A 16317-nucleotide genomic window follows, 5' to 3' on the forward strand; every position below is an offset into this window, starting at 1 on the left:
GCCCCGTAAAACGAGGATCATAAACTTCATTCCTTCGCGACAATGGCCCCAGTCGAGTCTCTTTCCGACAAAACCATTTCATCATTTTGGCAATTCGTTTCGCCCTTTAATTTAGGACCTAGTGTCGAAATCCCCAAGAGGATAGCACAATGGGATTGAGCCGATATTGGGGCTAATCTGGTATTATTACGATTATTATTTAAACTCTATCATGACGATAGTTTGTAGAAATCTAGTTCTCTCAATTTCTCTGAATCTAGATTGACTGGATAAGATGTCAACTGTAAGGAAAATTATTCAGAAATCGCGAGATGCGGTCTGGTGTGATATACGTTTCAGAAAAACATGTTCTTTATCGTGCCAACGTTTCGATCTTTATTGAGATCATCTTCAGGGCCTGGGATTTACAAACATTGTTTCAATTTAACAAATTCATGTAGGATTTGGAAAAAAGTGAATTTATACAATGCAAAATATACTTTTTATAAAAATAGCAATATAAATAATATAAAACACTTTGTAAACACCGAAATTACAAACAAAATAATATGTAAACACCGAAAACAAACACTTTGAGTGAGTAGAAATACTTTGATTGAATATAAAAAATATATTTTGCATTGTATAAATTCACTTTTTTCCACATCCTACATGTATTTGTTAAATTGAAACAATGTTTGTAAATCCTAGGCCCTGAAGATGATCTCAATAAAGATCGAACCGTTGGCACGATAAAGAAAACGTTTTTTTAAAACCTAGCTCACAACAGACCGCATCTCACGACCTCCAAATGGTCACTAAACAGCACACGTAAATTGTCAATATTTAGTTGTAAATTTAATTTATAAATTGAATGTGAATTTACTCTTCCTCCACCAATTTATCGACAATATCTCTTTCTTTATTCTTCTCCCCCACTCTCTCTTTCTCTTTCTCTCTCTCTCTCTCTTTTTCTCTCTCTCTCTCTCTCTCTTTCTCTCTCTCTATCTATCTATCTATTTAACCATCCTTTCATCTCTCTCTCTCTCTTTTTCTCTCTCTCTCTATCTATCTATTTAACCATCCTTTCATCTCTCTCTCTCCCTCTCTTTTTCTACCTGTGTATCAGTGCAATTTATGGATAAATGTTCGCAACTTACCCTAATTAATCAAGGATAAGAAACTCATTACACCAATTATTGTATAATTATTGTGTTACAGTCCAGAAATAGAGATTCAAACAAACGAGAATAGACTGAGCAGATTGTTCGAAAACGACAAAGTTCGTTTCTCGGCACACTCCACCGATAAATCATATAATATTTTACATAGTTTTTGTTTGGTAAGCATAGAATCAATGCTGTTATACTTAAAATTCATCTGTATAAAAAAGCAACCATTGCTTACTTGGATGTAATGCCTTAAAGTTTCTCTGATAGAACCAATACTGGAAAAACAAAATTGATCGGTCCTCCCGTCTCATCGATATTTCTACGTTTAAAATCTCCCTTTGACGAGGTATGAGATTTACAACGTCTATTAAAATTAATTACAGGAAATGGGCCAGTTCTCGGGGGCATGGATGAAATCGTAAGATGTCCTCTAGGGAATGATGATCCATTGAAATGTTTGTTTATTTTTATGGAGCGTAAAAACCTCGTGTAATGCATTCCTCTATGGACAAATCACGGCCTTTTACTGGATAGGAAAATATCCCGTCTTTAAACAACGCAAGTGCCATTAATTCTCCTAATTATATATTTTACGAGTAATGAAAATTACAACCCGATTGGCAATTCTAGTTAACACCACTTCATCCTTCTGAATGCATTACACGGATAATTAATCCGTGCCAATGACTTGTTTAAGTTCTTTAACGTTAAGGACTTCATTCAAATGTATAGTGCCAACATAAGCCAGATACCTTATGTTTCAAAACTTCATACGCTCTCTTCCTAACTTACTCTTTCTCACTCACTCTCTCTCTCTCTCTCTCTCTCTCTCGCTCGCTCGCTCGCTCGCTCTCCCTCTCTCTCTCTTCACTCTCTCTCTCTCTCTCTCTCTCTCTCTCTCTCTCTCTCTCTCTCTCTCGCTCGCTCGCTCTCTCGCTCTCTCTCTCTCTCTCTCTCTCTCGCTCGCTCGCTCTCTCGCTCTCTCTCTCTCTCTCTCTATATATCTATCTATCTATCTATCTACCTATCTATCTATCTATCTATGTATCTATCTCTATCTGTACCTCCACCTATCTACCATCTATCTATCTTTATACATCTTTATCTCCATCTATCTCCCTCCCTCTCCATCAATCCGACATGCACTCCTATTTTCTCACTTTTTCTCTCTCTTTCTCTGTGATATCCGGTTTACTTTTAATGGAGTTTTGGAACGGATAAGATCAAAACACGGACGCAGATAGTAATTTGTAAATTTTGTGAGTTTCTCGATTGATATGGACCTTAATAGAAAAACTTGGTCTTAAAAGCCTCATAACCATCAAGAGCCATAAATCCTTTCTTTGCAATCGCACGTCGTTAACATCACAAAGGCAAAATGTATCGGCAACGTGTTTTTCTGGCACAGGGTAAAAAAGAATACCAGGAGAGTTGAAAAGGCGCCGCCTGTATAAAGTTGTCAACATTTACAGTTTAGGACCTAGGTCGGGCCCTGACAGGAAAGATATGAAAGTCAGGGTAATCGAATTTACGCCCCAAATGGAATATTTGTCAAAGAGACAAAGGAACCTTCGAAACTTAGAAACGAATTTTTCATGGACGTGTCCGAACATTTTGCTTGCCCCTGTCCCGCTGTTTTTGTTCCCGAAAACATTTCGCCATCATGAACCTTGTGTGATATTTTTACCATGTACGAAACTGACAGGTTAAAAAAATTATCACGACAATATTTAAGAGGCTGCAAAACATTAAAAAATAAAATAAAATAGAACCTCTTTCACACAGAATGAAACCCGTCTCATGAGATTCTGCTTGAAGCGTTTCAAATAATTTGGTGAAAGTTTCCAGTCAAGTGTTTTGATTTTGCCTCGATGAAAAAGTCAGCATCCCTTAAGCAATTGAATGATGCTCTTTTTTATGTATATTTTGCGTCAAACACCACTTTACCAACTAAAACCTTGTCTATCTACTGCAAGAAGATTCGTTTTGTTATGATTTTAGAGTGAAAATTGAGCGGCAAAGGGAAACAAATCCATGCTCGATCAGAAAGTCGCTTCCACTAAAAGTTGTATTTTGTCACCTTTCAGTATGCATTTCTCTAAACCTCTTCAGAATATTGAAACGATTCTTCTTTTATTTTGTAGAGCAATAAAAGAGAAAAACTCGTTTAAGTAGTGGTGTTTAAAAAATTTATAAAAAATGTGTTCCATTTTGTCAAAACGTTGGTTTGTTGCCAAAAATTAACGGCCCACTGGTTTTGAAAAACCCAACCTGCAATTTCATTCTTAAGAAACATAAAACCAATCAGAAATTACTTGTAGATTGTGGGAAAATGATACCGAAAATGGCAAATTGTTGGCCTTTCTTGGAACAACTAATAATAATAACAAATAATCTATGTCAAAATAGGTTATAAGCATTATATAATATTGGCCAAGCGGACTACGAAAAATAGTGAATTATATAATATGTAATTTAAAATAATTCTTGGCAGAGGAGTTCTTGTGGTGGGGTCGATTTACATTGGACTCATATGTCACATCGACAAAGAAAATTAAAATAAATACAATTAATCATTAACTAAACATTACAATTAATCATTTAACGTTTAATAATTTCAATTAATTACTAACAAACATTATAAACCATAATTTTTTCTTTAATATAAATTATAAATTATTAAGGTCAGCAATTTAGATTAAAAAATATTTAATATATTCAACAATTAAATTTTGATATCATTAGTTGGATAATGCTAAATGGATCTTATTTAATTTAGCAAAGTTTAAATACAGAAGCCGAATTTTCCATAAGGTAGTGCCTTTTATTGCAAAATTATTTTGCAAGTTGTTCCATTTGGATAAAGCAGATCTCTGATTTTTAATAACCATCTTAACCCAATGCCAATTCAATTCCTGTGTGTATTTGTCCTTAACTAGTTAAAACGTATTAAAATTATATTGACATAGTTCCTTATAGAACAAAGAACACGATGTAGATCTGATTGGTTTATGAATTTCTTCACCGAACTTGACACTTAGTTTTCTTATTATTTCCTTAAACAACGAAGGCCACTCATTCACCGCATTTGCAGACAACAATGAGTTACATGAAAGATCTCTACAAACTCTAAAACATACCTTTTTCCAATATGAAATTATGGCGTACTCTTGAACTAGGTGTTCTTTTGATCGATTTTGCAGGCATTGATACAAAATTACTATCCAGCAGAAGGTATTTTTAACAGCATGGCTTTTAAGCACCACCGTGCTTTCCGTTTTCCACAAATGGTCGTCCTGGGTTTTTTCTTACTTTATTTTTGTAACATTCTTCTAGCATAAACTGAAATCTTTAATGTACTCTTTAAAAGAAACTCGTGTATCCATGGGTCCCGGGTATTTTGGTCCAAGATTCTCTGACTTGTCTATTCTCTATTGTTCTAGCTTCCTCTGCCCCACGGGTTGTCCCTTCCTAGAAAGGGGGAATTTTTCTCCCCTTCTCTATATTTATTGTTTCCTAAATAGGATTAGAAGTTGCGATTACAATAGACGTGGAATATGGAATTTAAAATTATTGTGTTCGCCTACTGAGATAAACTATAACGCAAATTGTCCTTAAATTGAAAACTATTTTGTTTTTTCTACAGATATTGTTAAAATTGTTTTAAAATAAAATCTATCCATTAAGAAAACCCAAAGAAATGAATGATTTTATTTCCATGATTTTACTTAAAATTAATTATCAATTCGCCACAATTTTAAATGAAAATAACCTCAAATTATGAAGCTTATAGCTTAATAAAATAGCAAAATCTTTCTCGTACATCCCAACTAAGGCTGCATCAGGTGGTGGAGCATGTTATAAAATCGATAACTTTTCAGACAGTGAAAGCGTAAAAGCTGAGCTGTAAGTAATAAAATTCCTTCCACGATTTCTCGCTGTTACTCTTTCACCTTTACGACTTCATCAATGAAAGACAAACCCTGATGGCGTAAAGCTTGGTCGCGGCTGAGTGGAAAACATCGTGATTAGTTGGTCAGGAAAGGTGAGCTTCCAGAATCATGGTGGGATTAAGCCCCTAGAAATTGGGATTAGATTTACTTGAATGAATTTTTGTCAATCATGGCCAATTGTATTTTTTGAATGAAAATAGTTAAGAATATCAAGTAGGTTCTTACCTAATTTGGCCGAGTGCAAATAAAATTGAATAGACAAATGTTTTGGTTCATACTAAAAGTTAAATTGTTCCAATTTAAAAAGTTATGTAAAGTATAATTTAAAAATAATTGATAGAAAAAGAGACTTTTCCCTTCATTTGCCATGGAGAAAAATGATCTTAGAAAGTCATCCTTTGCCATTTGAAATTCCGAACTTCCATGACTAGCCACGTTTTTGAGCGATGAACTCCTCGGTCCGTTTTCTCCAGTCCATTTGGGAATCGAGTCAAATTTACTCGTTAATACATAATTGTTGAGCCCATGAGTGAAAGTTTGAAAGGGCAATATCAGGCGAATACGGTGGGTAGAGTAGCTCATCCCGTACAAGCTCCAACAATTTCTGACGCGTCTGTAAATAAATTTGGGGGCCAGCTTTATCCTAGTGGAAAACAATTACGATTAGCCAATGCCGGTCATTTTAGTTTCTAACTGTCTCCAATTCTGTGCAGTATATAAACTAGAATTAATGGTTTGGTTGGGCGAAAGAAGCTTACAAGAAACCAACCCTTTACAATCCCACGGGATGTAATACGGTTTTCCGAGTTGTCAACGGTGGGTCGCTGCGTTTTTTCCCAAGAGTTTCCTGTATAGTAATTGTAGCGAAGGACACACTTTTCATCCCCAGTTAACCGTTAAGTTAAAAATGAATAGTTTACATTGCGTTTTAAGATAGGAATCGCAGATGAAAGTGCGGTCGTATAAATAAATTTTTCTGAGTAAACATGCATGGAACATCGCTCCGAAAAGTATATCCAGTTGCTCTCAAGTGCGTTGAAATGCTAATATGAGATATGTTAAATGTCACTGCTGTCTAGTGTCATTGAGTACGAATTATTTTAGATAATTTCTTCATCATCAACGGTTAAAGGATGACATGAGCGCTCTGCCTCATCCAAATCGGATGAAAAGAAATATCAGGCCGTAAAATAAGACTCTAGCGTTTTTAATTAATTGAAAACTGTAGAAACATGAAAACAAATTTATTCAACAATATATGAACTATGTCGCTCTACTTATTGCCATCTTTCATGGAATTTTGTCATTCCGTCCTCCCGAACTTCTCAGTATTTTGAGCTATGATCTCCTTGGTGTGTTTTATGCAGTCCTCAAGTGAATTAGAATTTTGATCACGATTACAATTTTTCAGAGCTCGGAATAAGTAAAACTCTGATAGGGCAATATCAGGCAAATACGGTGGATGGGGTAGCACATCCCAGTCAAGCTCCAAGAATTTTGGTTCATCTGTAAAGACATTACGACATTCTGTTGGAAAACTATTGCGATTAGCAAATGCCTGATTGTAATTGTTCAATTGCTGACTCTCCAATTCTGAGCAGTAACATTAGATTTAACTGTAGGTTGTGAGGAAGAAGGTTGCATAATAAAACAACCCCTTTACCAAATACCACAACCTTACATTCTTGGGAAATAATAGGGATTTTGGATTATATAATGGCTGATCGCAGAGTATTTCCCAGGATTTCTGTATGAAAATTGTTGAAAAAGATCATGTGCAATTTTGAATACCGTTTATTACATTTTTAAAAATGAGTCGTTTAAATTAAAGCACTTCTAGTCTTCTAAATAAAACTTTCAGCTTCTGAACCAAAAAAACTCATAAAGCATTCTCCTAAAGCATCATGATCATACACAGCATACCTTTCCCTAGCAATCTGAGCTTTGGGGTAAGAAAAAACCCGTTAATAATGTCGAAAATGTACCCTTCTCCCTACATTTTAAATGAGCAAAACTTGTAAAAGTACGAGATCTCGAGCGAAACTGACGAATACAAACACCTCAAACTAATCCCAACTGAGAGTGTGAAAATAATAATGACTAAATAAACATATTTTCAAAAATCAAGATGATAAAATCGAATAATTGACGCTTGTAGGCTTATTTTACAACACAATAACACGACTTTTTTAATTATTAGTGTTGTTGTACAGAATATCGACTTTTTTTTTAAATTTGTAATTTGAAAATAATAAAAATCTACAAAACCAGCGAGTTTTACAGGCAGGCCAGCTGAACGAAAACAACAAAGATTATTTGGAGAGTGAAATGAGGTCTTTTGTGATGTAGGTTTAGAAAAACATTTTCTTTATTGCGCCAACGTTTCGATCTTTATTTAGATCTTCTTCAGGGCTTGGGATTTACAGACATTGTTTGGATTATACAAATATATTTAAGATGTGAAAATGAATTTATACAATGATGTACTCAATATAGAAATTTTAGGTTTATTCAAAGTGTTTCTACTAACTAAGTGCGTCTCAATGTCTGTAAATCCCAGACCCTGAAGATAATCTAAAGATCGAAACGTTGGCACTATAAAGAAAATGTTTTTGTAAACCGACAACACAAAAGACCGCATCTCATGATCTCCAAATAATCATTAATTAATGGAAATTAATGGAATGGAAATTATTCATTATTTTACATTCTTTTGGTATCTGAAGGGATCAAATTAATTTAATTTGATTAAATATTTACTACATTATAGTCAAGAAATAGCCTGCAATTAACATAAAGCGTTTCTTTCGATTCATTACATATTAAGAGCCATCAGAAAGTGACTGGTGAGGCTGCTTTTGCAACATCATTTGAATTTACAGAAATTAAGTTTCGTTGTTCATTATAGTTCTGATAATATTATTAATCATTATGTCGTTATTATGTGATTTTTATGAAGAAAACCAGCAGTGAATGCAGTATTTTTTTTCCTTTAACGGCAAATGTTAAATAATTAAACAAACGACCCTTCAGTCCTGAGTAAAAGGCAAGACACGTTGGTTTTCCCGTACTTCCACCCTGATGTCAATCCGGGCCGGAAAATGGTGGAAAAGCGCTTTTCCTCTTTGGGAAAAGCGTAACAGGTGTGGGGCCTCGACTGAGCGAGAGCCGCCATTGGCCGGCGCGTTTCCATGGCGACCGGGCGCACCATCTTCCAACATGGCTGCTATCACGACCAGTCGGCCGCACTTGGGACTGGGGCTTGCCCGCACTAGTTGAGCCCAGCTTTTGAACGGTCATCTTTCCATTTGTGCTTTGCGGCTTTGTTAGAATTTTTAATTAAATATTACGAGGCGTACAGGCACGAAAACGAGGCCGCTTCCAGTTCAAAAGGTCAGTTAATTACTTATATAATACATAAATATGATGTACAACATGTACATGTACAATCACTTAGTTTATTTAATTGTCTTGTCGATCTGTTTTATTTTTATTTTTATACAAAGGTAATGTTTAATGAGTACTGATATATTCAACAACCCCATTACTAACAAAAACTACTAAAATCCCTAACAAAAATGAGTAAAACTACAGCTTAAATTAATTCCGCAACTCCCACGTGACTAACAAATATTTCCGGTATTGTATCAGAACTACATGATATAAAGCTATTTTTATTTTATTTTCACAAAATTTCGTTGATAAACAATGATTTTTTCCCTTAACTAAAAATATTAGCAATAGTATTAGATAAGAGAATAAAAACTCCTGGGGAAATTTTATAAACCGGATGTCACCAATAATTTTCCTAAACACGTTAGGTTTTACAAAGAAGTTTTAACATAGTTGGGTTTTTATCTGTAGATTTCTTTTGTTTTGCCAGTGTGTTGTTTTGACATTTCTATTCAATTCCGATGAATTAATCCTGTGTAGATGTAGTGCTTAAGCACACTTTAAGCACATGACCGTCTTTCAGTCAGGAGTAGTTTTACCAACTAAACCATACTGGGAAAAAGAATCCTTTCAAACTGAATTAGGAAGATATTGAAATTCAAATAGAATAGAATAGAATTTTTTTATAATATAATTTATAATAAAGCAAGCACATAATACTTACTTAAGCTGAACTTTTTGTCCGTCAGCTAAGATAAACTTAAATTAACTAAGAACCAACTAAACTTCTAAACCAGGTAAAATAATAAATCTTAGATCGCTTTGTGATTCTTTGTACTGCAAAGTTGTTTGTTAATTATCAGTTCTTTGGACGAATATATTTACTTTTTGGTGAAAATCTTTAGATAAAACGAAATTATCTGAAATTTTGAGAATTTTTTTTCCAGGTTCTAGTAGTTAGACTTTTTACTGCCTTTTGAACATATCTAGGTATGATAGACTCCTGATGTTTGTTCGTAAGTAAAAATACTATCCCATTCAACCCAACTCATAAAACAAAGTTTAATTGATTAATTTATATAAACTTAATAATTTATATACTTATAATATACTTAATATTAATATACTTAATAACTTATAATATTCAACTATTGCGCCTCTGGCACTACTATTCACTCTAATAAATGCATTCACTCTCAATACACACAAAGAAACACAAAGAACGAGATATTTACCAAGGACCGAAAGACATGATGCCGTCCTTATGCACAATTCTCATATCGCGTGGCTTTCCCACTCGCTCTTTTTATTTTTAAGCTTATGCTAATAAATGTTCACATCTTTTTTGTATATACTAGCACATGCGTATAAAATTATATAAAAGCGTACATTTTCCGGATGCAAATTTTATCCATAGAGGAATGTCTTGACATTAAGCACATACATTATAGGTAAAATAAAGGAAAATAGATTTTCGTTCCAACAACGGCGTTTTCCCTCTATTTTACCTATGATTCAGCCGCAAAAATACTTCTAACATGACAAAAATCGTGATTAAAGACATTTTGTTTTTGTACATATTTAGCCCATCGTGCATGATAATGAGTTATACCAGAATTAAATTAATTTTAATTTTTAAAACACTAGTTTTTGTTTGCATAAATCATCAATACGAGGTGTACCGGGCATTTGACAATGGGACACTAAATTCCACTGTAGTCATTCCTCGTGATGTCCTTTTGATCAGATAACATCACAGCAGAATGCTCCGGCCTCGGCAATTGTTATTTTATGCATCTGTTTTTCCCCGTGAATCGTGTTTCCGTTGCATTTTATGCACAATACTTTATGGAATACGAATTTATTTTTAAACGAACCATGAGCGCCCATGCTCGAATGGCCGTGGTATGCGAGGAATATTTCCAAGCGCAACGGCCTGGAATGTACATGTTCCTGCGGAGGAAGACAATCAGAATAACAATTTATTCAAACAAAAACTGGTTTTTGAACAATTAAAATTAATTTAACTTTTATTTTTTGCATTTCCTTTTGTGTGTATTGAGAGTGAATGTAATTCGAGCGAATAGTAGTGCCAGAGGCGCATTAGTTGAATATTAAGTTTATATAAATTAGTCAATTAAAACTAGTTTTATGAGTTGGTATGAATGGGATAGTATTTTTACTCACGAACAAACATACTCTGCATACCTAGATTTATTAAAGGCAGAAAAAAAGACTCACTGCTAGAACCTGAAAAAATTATCAAAATTTCAAATAATTTTGTTTGATCTTAAGATTTTCAACAACCAAACATTCGTCCAAAGAACTGATAATTAAGAAACAACTGGGTATTGCTCTTTGAAAAAACTTTGCACTAGTGCAAAGAATCAAAAAACGATCAAAGATTTATTCTTTTCCCTGGCTTAGATATTTAGATGATTTTCAGTCCAATTAATTTTACAAGTTTGAACAAATGAGCATACATTTTCGCGAAATAATACATGTACCAGAATCTCTGTGTATATGTAAGTTTGTTACAAAAACGACACTGATTTAATCATATTTTGAGTATACATTGATTTGGAACTTTTAAAATTAAGTAGTGAGGTTAATGAGAATTTATGGTTGAAAGTAGATTTCTTCAAGATTTCACCTAATAGGAGAAGTAGATGAAAAAATTTTAAGAAAGAAGAAGATCTGTAAATTTTAAAAATTAATAAAACTATAAGCTGAAATGTTTCTGATTTTTGCTGCTAAGGTTTTAAATTATTTTTTACCCACATTATCAGGTTTGAAACAGAACATGGCGTTATGCCGAAGAACTTTTGGCTGGGGACAACCGCAAGAATAGCCCAGCGTGATCAATAAGATCAAATAACTGGCAACTGTTCATAAACTCTCAGATCAACCGGCCTGCACATTCTAGGATGTATTCTAGGAAAGATTTCAATGAAGACATCAAATTTTTCCCCGGCAGTGTCGGTTTTCACGATTTTACCACTTGTTTAATTGCTATGAGCCTTCTCGGGCTAGTACTATTAAGTGAATATAAATGTTAATGTCTTTATAAAAGCCATTTCCCTTTCCATTCATAGTCAACTTCTAATCGAAACGATCGTCCTTAGAAATTCAGTGGGATTAAAAACAACTTATATTTGATATGGCAATTAAAGTTTATGTAAAACAACCGCATTTCATTTCAAAAATTTCAAATAGAACTTTCTTGGCGTTTAGTTGCTTATAATAAAGAATATGTACGTATCAAAATCGTCGAGAATGATGATACTTAAGGATGAAATATTCTTTATGTTTCTCTTCGTTTTTCCTCTTGGTATAACAGTAAACTTAAAATGAGTTTGGTTTCATTACGGTAAATGTCGCCTCTTGTATCTAGTTGTTCCCCCGAGGAATTTGAGAATGGGAATATTGAAGCCGGGATGATTCCTTGTTTCCCGGTTGGGAAGAAAGAACAACACCAAAGCGGCTATCTGGAGCAAAAATAGTAACGACAAAAACCTGTCCTACAAAGAGAGCGAAGCGATGAAGCGTGTGACGTGAGGTCAGGAAAAGAGGAGGAAATAGATCCTTTTATAATATAAAGGCGCGTTCTCACGATTTACCTTTTGTTGTACAACTATAGTTCCACATAGATGATCAACTAAAGTTTTTTTTTTCGGAAGGGTTTCCTGGGAGATTTTTCATTTCTTTTATGAGATATATGGTATCTAGATGGTTCAAGAACGGTATTCCCAGGTACCATAGCCCTTCCCTAGCTGTTTTTTTTTAATTTTTATTATAAAAATTAGCCATATGCAAATTATAGTTACACTATATGTCTAAGGCATTTATTACAGTAAATTTATATATGTTGGCAGGTTACATCATGTTGCCATACTGCTTATCAGCTGGGCATTCCAAACGTGATTAGAGTCCTCTTTAGCTCCTGTTTCACATCGATGGGAAAGGGCTGACTCCTTCATTCTAAGTCTGGTTAGGTGAGATCCTAAGCAATGATGGTTACATTCCCAGCAGTTGCATAGGATATGTTCTGTCTGTCGTCTGTGTCTCTACCGGGCATAGTCGACACTGGTCATTTTTTTAATAGTCCCAATTTTTAAGGTGGTATTTTACTGGAGCATGTCTTACCAGTTAGAGTTTTTAATTCTTTCTGTTAAGTATGATTTCCTTTTTCTCCTGTTGGTGGTAGTCTTCTTGCTTGCCTCGAACTTTGTTTTCGTTCCCAGTATTTATTGTGTTTTTTCAGTTGCCTAAGATTCCAGTTCTTTTTAAATGCGGCTATGGTTATGCCATAAAATGGATTTTAAAACAATATCCACATGAAAATGTCAAGTGGAGTTATCATCGAATAAATATTAACATGAAATTATCTAGATTGTTAGATTTAACATTGAATAAATAATTATTATTAAATAACATGTTTACAAGTTACAGACTAATTTAAGAAAAATGTTTTTCTTGGCTAGTCACTGTTCTTATCACTATTATCACGAGAGTCGAATAGACCTTTTCCAGTTTGTTTCAGACCATATAACTCTACTTTTTCAGATTGAATACAAGAGGATGGCACACAATGCTTACATTTGCAAAAATCAGATCTAATGTGGCCTGAGTTTGGATCTTTTCTAATTTAGAGTATTTCTCTTGTAAGAAGTCGACCTGACCTACACTTTTCACCACTTTGCCATTTACGAATTCAAAGTATTCCCCAATCTTGTTTGAACAATGCAGATGCCGTTTTGTTACTGTCGTTTTTCCATAACACTATATTGTGGGTGATTTAATCTAGTTTTTAAAAAAGGTTTCACCCCAATAACAACATCACTACCTACGCGGAAGATACAGCAATTATGTCCTCTAACTTGAATCCTATCCAACCTACTGCCAACATCCAAGAACACCTTGAACTTATCGAAGACCGGTTGAAAAAGTGGAAGACAAGGCTGAATGAAGAAAAATGTGCCCAGTGTACGTTCACATTGGAAAAAAAACCGTTTTGCCTTCCATTGTAAATCGCTGACAAAGAGATACCGACTTACATTCAAGGCAAATGCTTGGGACTATACCTATACAGCAAACTGACGAGGAATCCCCATATAAGGCTTAAGAAACAACACAGGCAAAGTTCAACAACAAAACAAACAACCAAGTCATACATAAGCAGACCGGACACTGTACGAAGACATCTAGGACCGAAATCCGTCTTGACAGTCAACACTCAAGTAACCTTATACAAGGCTTTACTGCGACTAATTTGGACATAATGAGTGGAACTGCGGCTTTTGCCAAGCCAACCAACATCAAAAGTCCTCAGACAAACCGTCAACGTTCCTACTTCGTCACTATCCAAAACGACCTCAACCTTACTTTTGTCAACAAACTGATTCGTTCCTAATTCCAGAAGTTTTATACCAACCTCTCGATCCATCCTAACTCGAGCACTCTCATCACTTCATCGAAGATGGCCTCCAGACCTCCCTGCCCCATAATCCCTAACACTCAACACGAGCATTGGCTGGTTTCTCATGGAGTCCTCCGGGTGCAGCGATGGTTAGTTAGTGTTAGTGCTGTGACCGTGTAAAAAAAGTACTGTCATGTCATTTGTAATGAAAACATCTAATAACTACAAATAAATAAATTAATAAAAAAAGAATAATCTTCCTTTCCAGATTTTGTTAATTTCTTTCAAGCAAATTGTTCATATGGAATAAAAATTCCAAGTTGCTCTGGTAACTATATAAATTATGATTTTTCTTAATACTCTTCTTTATGAAGTGAGATTTATTTCAGCGAGTTTCTGAAAGGTTTTATTGCTTCCTTTCGAGGCGCTCTAGTCAGGTTAGGAATATAAATTGTTTACCGAATGCCTTTTTTTTTTTAAATTTCACAGAATTTAACTTATGTCACTTAAATCAAACTACGTTTAAGAAGGAAGAACATCTATGTACGGAGAAAATAAAAATTTCAGATATTTCTGTAAGCTCCTTTTAAGAGTGAATTTCCGCCGATGATAATATTTCGTTATTCCGCTCAAAACTCCATACCAATTAAGACAATCCCATTGACATGTTAATCGGTTCAAGAATGGCTCTGGAGCAATCAAAAGCACAGTCCTGCTCGCTACCCTCCGCCCTCCACCCCTTACAATAATCCTGCGGCCAGTATATCAGGGCGAGCCGGTCGTAAAAGTCATCGGGGCGCTGTGGTAGTACTGGTTTCGTTAAGGTGGCAGCCTTAGAGGAGAAACAGGTTACAGCAATAATATATTCAGCCAACTACGGTTCTATGCTGCGGTGTTAAATTCCTATGTTAATAACATTACTTAACCTGCCGCCATGGTCTGTACTACTGCTAATCTTAAAACATTAAACCCATATTGATACATAAATTCATTTTCCTTATTGATTGAGTACTACTACTACTACTACTACTATATGTCTTTACTATATGTCTATATATTCTTTAATATATAGTTTACAATTCGGAAATATTTATTATAAAATAAGAAAGACGTTCCTCATGGTTAAAAACCGAAGTCTAGCACATTTACTTAGAAAACTAAAATCTCTCTTATGAGTATTTACAATTCGTATGTACAAAATTAATATATACTTTCTTCAAAAATTTCACTAATGTAATTATAAAACATAATTGAATGATAATAGCAGAAATATAACTTGCAAATGTATACATCACTTATTTATGATTACCTGCTATGCACATAACTTAATCAATAAAATAAGCCAAAATTAAGCAAATGGAAATAATATCATTATAAGTAAATAATAATTAAGTACCTTATATACTACCCTTCACTAAGCACGCAAAATACTTAAGTCGAGGATGAGCTTTTCATCTAGTCAGGGAATCCGCAAAGGGAAGCTGCTTGCACCCTCACCAAGTGCCTCTGATTCTGGTTGTAAGATAATAAGCCTCTATACAGAAATTGACCGACACAGTCATTAATATATTCTAACAGAACCTTACTAGGCAGAGCTTCTCTATCAAAATATTGTTTCCTTACAGCAGCTAGTGCAGTCGTCAAGAATGGAACCAATCCTCCCGCTCTGTACCACAACAAAGTTCACAGTTAATGTCCTGCTGTATGAAGTGTTTATAATTTAAGTTAAACAGATCTCCTCAATACTTAATTATCTCCCGCATGCTATACAAGTGTTACGAAAGATCTATTAAATAATTTGATGGAAGATTATTTGAATGGAAGCTTTCTATGGAGTGGGAAGCAGTCTTAATTGGCCATAGCTGTGCAATGTTGTCTCTTTATATTGTCACAAATGGACCGTCAAACTAGCCTCAAACCAGCCCTCCACAGTTCAGTTTTAGAGCTTTTGTTCCGGTCTAAGTGTCCTTAAAGTTAAACTACATGATATGCCTTTTTATTTCCTTAAACCTTACATTTCTTTATGCAGTATCTGCCTGGCAAGGATCTTCGGGAGTCTATTATCTGGTAGGGATAAAATTCTTATTATGTAATCAAAGTGAAGTTTTATAGTGTAGAGAAAAATCGGCAGTAGTCCTGTCTCAGCATAAAGGAAGGCTGTGGGGTGTCCTGGGGCAGCCTCCTGATGAAGAACCGCAGAAAACGCTCTACCTGTTCGAACATCTCTCCTCCCCAAATCTAAGCTAGGCATAAAATTGACCTGCTGGCTGTGTTCAATATTTTTAGCTTAGTCAGGTACGCAATGTCGCCGTTGTCTGTAAGAGGCATCCAGATAAAATTTAGTCCCATCCTTGATCCTCTACCCTCCGCATCCATAATATGTTTCTTCATTGGTTGATCC

The 16317-nt window shown here is 34.7% G+C and overlaps 1 protein-coding gene across 2 annotated transcripts in view; it reads left to right on the forward strand.

Moving 5' to 3' along the window:
- Positions 1–16317, forward strand: part of LOC106661570 (homeobox protein abdominal-B) — a 201921-nt gene that overhangs the window by 60115 nt on the left and 125489 nt on the right. Inside the window, exon 1 of one of the 2 annotated variants that reach the window (XM_024227475.1) lies at positions 8392–8497. The exons of the other annotated variant lie outside the window; for it this stretch is intronic. The gene's annotated coding sequence lies outside the window, so the exon portion shown is untranslated. Of the gene's footprint in view, positions 1–8391; positions 8498–16317 lie in introns of those variants that run through there. 2 annotated transcript variants of the gene reach the window in all.

Source organism: Cimex lectularius, unplaced genomic scaffold (assembly GCF_000648675.2).
Source record: "Cimex lectularius strain Harlan isolate CLEC.00 unplaced genomic scaffold, Clec_2.1 scaffold18, whole genome shotgun sequence".
NCBI lineage: Eukaryota > Metazoa > Arthropoda > Insecta > Hemiptera > Cimicidae > Cimex > Cimex lectularius.